The sequence below is a fragment of the Arachis hypogaea genome, chromosome 15, assembly GCF_003086295.3.
Source record: "Arachis hypogaea cultivar Tifrunner chromosome 15, arahy.Tifrunner.gnm2.J5K5, whole genome shotgun sequence".
In the NCBI taxonomy this organism is placed as follows: Eukaryota; Viridiplantae; Streptophyta; class Magnoliopsida; order Fabales; family Fabaceae; genus Arachis; species Arachis hypogaea.
The window spans coordinates 83,386,498-83,393,374 of record NC_092050.1 but is presented as its reverse complement, the minus strand read 5'-3'; positions in this window follow the sequence as shown (position 1 = coordinate 83,393,374).

Here is a 6,877-nt window from a genome sequence, read left to right as displayed (position 1 = left end):
AAGCAAAGAGTCCCAGGCGAGCCAGAAAAACAGAAGGGTAAAGAATGGAGATTCAAAGAAGCAAAGAGAGAAAACAGAAAGCAAAAGTCTATTTTACAATTCAAAATAAAAAGAGGGAAAACGGAATATTAAGGAGTTAATGGGGCATTAAAAACCCTCGCACGTTCCCAAAGCAAGGAACGCACGTTTTTAAAATTAAATGAGTAAAGAAAAATGTTCCGCATTCAGAAAGAAGCTCTACAAAAGAGATCAACAAATCCTCGAGCTCGGCTTCTCCAGAGAAGGATCAAAGTCCTAAAATTAAGGACTCGACCTCAAAAGGAAGACCACACTCGAGCAGGGGAACTGTTCATACCCTGGTCGAACTGTCCGACCCGTGCTGAGTCAACCGACCTCTTCTGGTCAGAACTACCCGACCTCTTCTCCAAAGAGTTCGGCCAAATCAACAGGAAAGCCCAGAAAAGGGCCCAAACAGACGAACACGACACAAATCCAAAGGCAGCCCAAGCCTTAAGAGATAAGGGCGGTTCCTTTGAAGATAAGATGACTTCACTCAAAGATAAAATAAGATAACTATCTTATCTCCAGAAAGGTCACTCCACACCATTATAAATACACTGGAGCACCCAAGTATAACTCATACTCTGATTCTACAAAAAACCATCTTAATACCCTTGCTAACTTAAGCATCGGAGCCCCTTGCAGGTACCACCACCCTCCGGTGACAAAGGATCAGCATCACTAACAAGTCCCACAAGTCGGACACCGCGACTCCGGCCACCATCCTCAAGTCGGACACAACAGCTCCGACCAGTACAAAAGATCTTGTCGGAGATCGACCTACAGTTTTAGATAACCCTCGGAACAGTATGGTTTCGGTTTTTCGTATCAAAAATATAATTTGGCGTGAAAACGCAGGCTAGTGACTGTAAGATAGAATTGAAATGTTGTTATTGTTTATGATTGTGATGGATTGATATGCATAAGGATTTGTGAATTTGAGGTTTTTGTTGGTGCCATATTGGTTGTGGTGTTGGTATTGTGTTTGATAGAGATAATTGATGATGTATATGATAATGATAATGATGATAATATGTATTGAACTTAAATGGTTGGATATGACAATGATGGAGTGTATTATTGTATATTGTGTTCAATGTGGAATGGTTGAGTTGGTTATCATTTGGCATAAGGAAGTTGATGGTGTTGATATATATATATATATATATATATATAAATATATATATATATATATATATATATATATATATATATATATATCTGTGTGTGTGTGTGTAAACAATAACTCGGCTTCTGGACCCCCAATCTTTTTGAAACTTATCTCATATCGAAATTGGGACCGTGAAGTTTACACCATTTGAAGAACGAATGAAAATGTTTTAAAACAAAAAGTTATGCGCGTCGGATGTTCGGTGTGTAAACTTGAAATTCTGCAGCACTTAGCATTTTTACCAATTCTGCTGAATTTGCATATGCAACCACCTGCAAGCGACGCGACCAACCCTTTCGGGTTTTGTATCTTGCGTACGCGTAGGCCACGCGTACGCGTGACCCCCTGTTTTCAGCAAAGTAAATTTTATGTTATAAAACCTAATTTTGAATCTTTAAACCTCTATTTTTACTCTTTTAGCCCCTAAACCTTAGTTGTATATTGACTGGTGAGAAGAAGGTTGGGAGGAGTGGTAACCTGGAGATGAAGAAAGTTTAAAAAATGAATGAATGAATGAATGAATGTAAGGGAAAATGAAAGAAGAATTATTACTGAAATCTGATTGATGATTAAATGGTTATGATTTAATTGAGGAAGCTTGAAAATGTGGTGAGTATGCCGGAGATGCATATTTGATTAATGAATGAATATGGTAAATGAATCATGCTGAAAAATGTTGAATGTGAGTATGCTTGTAATTTTATCTCTCTGGATGTAAGGGTGAAAGGGCACCGATACCCTCTAATGGTGACAGGACACAGATACCTTCTAATGGTGATAGGGCACATATACCTTCAAATGGTGATAGAGCACATATACCATCTATTGGTGATAGGACACATATACCCTCTAACGTTAACAAGGCACGGATCCCCTCTAACGGTATTAATGCGAAATAGAGAGATTGTGCTCAGGTTAGCTACCAGACACGTCGGGTTGGCTATATAATCGACGGATGAGACTCATCATCTATAGGACAGGCATGCATCATATGCATCTATGTGTTTGTTTGGTGTGCTTTGTTTGGAATGCCTAACTGATTGTATAAACTACTTGCTACCTATTTATCTGCTATATCTGAATCTTAACTGTGATTTCCTTGCATGTAATATTTGTGTTTGAAACAAATGATTCTAGTGGCGGTTGAGAGGTTTCGAGGAGTTGGAAAGGGGAGTATTAGATTGAACAAAGATCCTTAGTTAGTTGCCTAATCTTATTTTGGTTTGGTTATGTTTTTATAAGATTAAATCATATGTCAAAAGTTCTAGGATCGCCTTCTGCGTTCTTGAGACATTATATGTTAGAGATGTGGGTACTGTTACCATGCTGAGAACCTCTAGTTCTCACCCCATACATATCTTGTGGTTTTTAGATGCAGGACGTAAGCCACCTCGCTGAGGTATTCGAAGAGCTTCTTACAGCGAAGATCTTTTGCATTTTGGACTCTACTTTTGGTTATTATGCTTTTATATAAATACTTATTATCTCCACCACTTATGTATATGATGTATTAACTTCCTCTTAGAGTTTATTTTGGAGAAACATATTCTGTAAAATTATATTTTCAGTTCTTTTGGGTTTTCTTATATATATGTATATATATACTTATGTGCTCTTACTGGGGTATCTTCGCGAGCCGAGTCATAAGCTTTGTTATTTGTATTTTGGAACTACCTAGTGTATATAACCAAGGTAGCTTACTCTACCATGCTTTGTTTACGTTATCGCTTTATGAGTGTTGCACTTTTTCATTTTAACGCTTTTGTTTTAACTTTTCTTCAAAGGCTCCTAGATATACGTATTTTTCAACTAGACTATAAATATATTTTTGCTTTTCGAGCTCGTAATACCTCACCACCTCCGTCTTATAACTTAAGCATAAGATTCTATGTGGTAGGGTGTTACACAGAGTACTCCTGACTTGGCATCCATTATTGCAGAGCTCTTGAAAGGCTTTATACAGAAAGCCCGAACCTCCTTTAAGAACCTGAAGATGAGAATGGACCAGATAGACCAGCGAATGTCTGAGCAAATTGTACTAAATAATATGGTCCCCAATTGAAGAGAAGAATGACAAGCAGTTCGATTAAGAAGTGGCAAGAAAGTAGTCACTCAACCTAAGAGTAGTGAGGAACTGTGTGAAAAAGAGACACCGGAGCAAGAAATTACAGAGACAGAGAGTGCCAGGGAGGGTGCTGAATGTCCATCAAGGGAGCCAAGGAGGGCGCTGAACGCCCAAGAAGTCTCAAAGAACGCCCCTCAAGGCACCCTGACAACCCCTTTCCGATCACTCTTGATACACATCCTACATTACCCAAGGCCCAGAGTACAAAGACAAATTGCCATACCCTCAAAAACTTCAGAAACTCTTCACTCTTCCTAGTGACACAGTGCCTACCCCAAGAGAAGAGTGCAAGGCCATCATAGTGGATACTGAATCCGTGCCAAAGGAGAAAGTACAAGTTGTTGAAGGATCAGAGCAAACAGAAATACTAGAAGAGGCTGAGAACATCAAAGTACACGCCCAGATGCCCCAAAAGGGGACCAAGGACGAGCACTACTCACAGTTCTTGGAAGTCTTTAAGGAAATGTAAATCAATATTTCTTTAGCTAAGGTTCTAGAGTAAAGGCCTCCCTATGTTGCACTCATGAAAGGCTTATTCTTTGAAAAGAAGGCCTTGAAGGGAGATGAAACGGTGGTCTTGACTAAGGACTATAATGCACTAATTCAGAGTAAGCTGCCATGGAAGATGCCAGATCCAGGGAGCTTTCAGATTTCATGTACTATTGGGAACATCACCTTTGACAAAGCTCTTTCAGATCTTGGTTCAAGTATCAATCTGATGCCCTTATCTGTGATGAAGAAGTTACAAATCCAAGAGGCACAGCCTACAAGGATAGAACAACAGATGGCAGACAAGTCTTTGAGACAGGAACATAGGCTAGTGGAAAATGTCTTAGTCAAGGTTGGAGAGCTTTTCCTCCCTGCAGATTTTGTAGTACTTTATTTGGGAAAGGATGCAAATAACTCCATAATACTAGGAAAATAATTTCTGGCTATTGGAAGAGCTTTGATAGAAGTTGAGAGAGGTGACCAAGTTCTGAGGATGCATGAGGGCCCTTTAGTATTCAAGGTTTTCAAACCTTCACCGCTCTCTGGAAAAGGAGGTACATGCATGCATAGTTCACTGCTTAAGTCTTTTCCCTTGGTGGGAACCAATATAATTCCCCTTGACATTAAATCTATGTTTGATGTTGGACATTCACCACCCATCAAGGAGGAAGGAGGTTCTGAGAAAAAGGTACCTAAGGGCTGGAGGAGCAAGAAGATTCACATTGAAGACTTCTCACCTAGGATGAAAGTGGTGTTTACTAGAAGTCCAGTCCTACCTCATACTATGAATAGGATCCTAGCATGTTGAGTTGATCCATGAGAGCACAGGAAAGAAGTTCACAGTGACGGGTGAACACCTGAGCCCCTATGACCCTCCTTGGAGGAGCTGACCGTCAAGCTAGTGACGATAAAGAAGCGCTTGTTGGGAGGTAGCCCAACCATAAGTATCCTTAATTTTATGTCTATTTTATTTCAGTTAGATTTTTATTTAACTTTTCATTGATTTTCATAGTTTTTCAAGGTTTAATCCAGTTTGTGATCATGCACACTACTTAGAACAGGGACAGGAGGACTCAGAAGGAAGAACAGAACACCCCGGAGTACATTGAACTAAATGAATTGGGCATAGGAAGGGCGTTTAGCACCAGAAAGAGGGCATGAAGAGATGGCGTTTAACACCAAGAAGAGGGATCAGCAGCCACTATCACTGAGGTTGTTAAGTTTCATTACCCCTTACCTTATCCTATCTTCTATTTTTCTAGTGTTTTAAGCTTATTTCCTGTTTTCTATTTTAGCTTCTGCATGATCAGTAGTAGGATTTTCTTGATTTCTAGTTTAGTTCTTTATTTTGTTTTTTTGTTTTTATTTTGAAAGATGACTCATGTATTGCTCACTGAGCTTAAAGAAAATTCAAAATAAAAATAAGTAGTAAAATGCATGAGATTTGAGTTATATAATATGAGTTATTCTAGTTACTTTGATGTGGTGGCATTATCTTTATTTCTGAATGTATAAACTAAACAGTGCATATTTGATATTGGAGTTGAGTATATTGATTCTAGAGGAACAGGAACTTAGAGAAGTATTATAGACTCTTTGAAATAAGAAAGAAATTGATTCATGAAGCAAAATAAACAGCAAAAAGAGACAAAAAGTAAAAGAAAAAAAATAAAGAGAAAAACGTCCAGGGCTTTGAGACTAAATGGTTTGAAAGGTCAAAATTGATCTAAAAGCTCAAAAGAGTGGTTTTTCCTAACCATGTGTTTGTGGTGTGAGAGTGTCAAGTAACCCTTTAGACTGAACACTTAAAGTCGTGACCAATTGCTATTATAGAGTCTGCCAAAGGCTTTGAGCACCACTGTCTGGGAGAAATAAAAAGAACAATTAGAACTCAAAGGATACTAATATTTCTGAGGTTTGATCACTTAAAATCATCCGAGTTCTAGTTCTGAAGGATACTAATATTTTTTACCTTCAAAGTATAGTAAGAAGCCAAGCCTATTCAGAATTATAGTTTTATTAGTCCCATTCAGTAACTAGACCTGAACATAAATGACAACTCAAGTCTCAGACATTTTCTCTTCTTGGTCTTACATTGTTTCGGGTTACTTGAGGACAAGCAGCAGTTTAAGTTTGGTGTTGTGAAGCGCGAGCATCTTTAGATGATACTTTGAATTGTTTTGGTGTTTTTATTATTTCAGGTAAAATTTAGGAGAATTTGGCACAGTTTTGTGCAAAAAAAGAAAGGAAGTAAATAGATGTTGTCAACTCTGACCTCCGTACTTTTCAATGAGCATAACTTGAGCTATAAAGGTCCAATTGATACAGTTCTAATACCGTTGGAAAGCCAATTTCTGAGGCTTTCTAACGATGCATAATAGTTTATACTTTTGTTTCTGGAATGACTACAAATTTTGGCGCTAAACGCCGAGCTTGGTATTTAGCGCCCAAAGAGGACAGAACCAGCACTAGAACTTCCGATTTCCGGCACTAAATGCCAGAAAAACGCCAAGATACAGGTCCAACTCACCCAAGGAAGCATCTTTAGTGGGATTTAACTTTTAATTGTTATCATTTATCTTATTTTAGTTATTTTTATTTACAAAAAAAATCTTTTAAATTTAGAATTGAATATTTTATTTTAATTTCAAATTAAATTAGGTTATATATAAAAGTTAAAAGATTCACTCTTGAATGAGGGAGTCAGATCTTCTCTCTTCCGCACGTTATAATTTTTGGAACTCTAGATTTTCTCTGTAAGCCATGAGCAACTAAACCTCTTTGGTTAAGGTTAGGAGCACTGTTTATCTTCTATAAATTAAGAGTATTGCTTTTCTCTTTTAATTAATCTATTGATTCATTTTCAAGGATTGTTTTCGTTCTTTATCTTATGAATCTGGGTGGAACGAGAGTATGACCTTTATTCTACATGAGTTCTTGTGATTCTTGATAGAGTTATCTCGCTTGAACAATGGTGCGCGAAATTAAACTCCAAAAGTTTCGCACAGATAGACCGGTAAGAGCACCGGGTC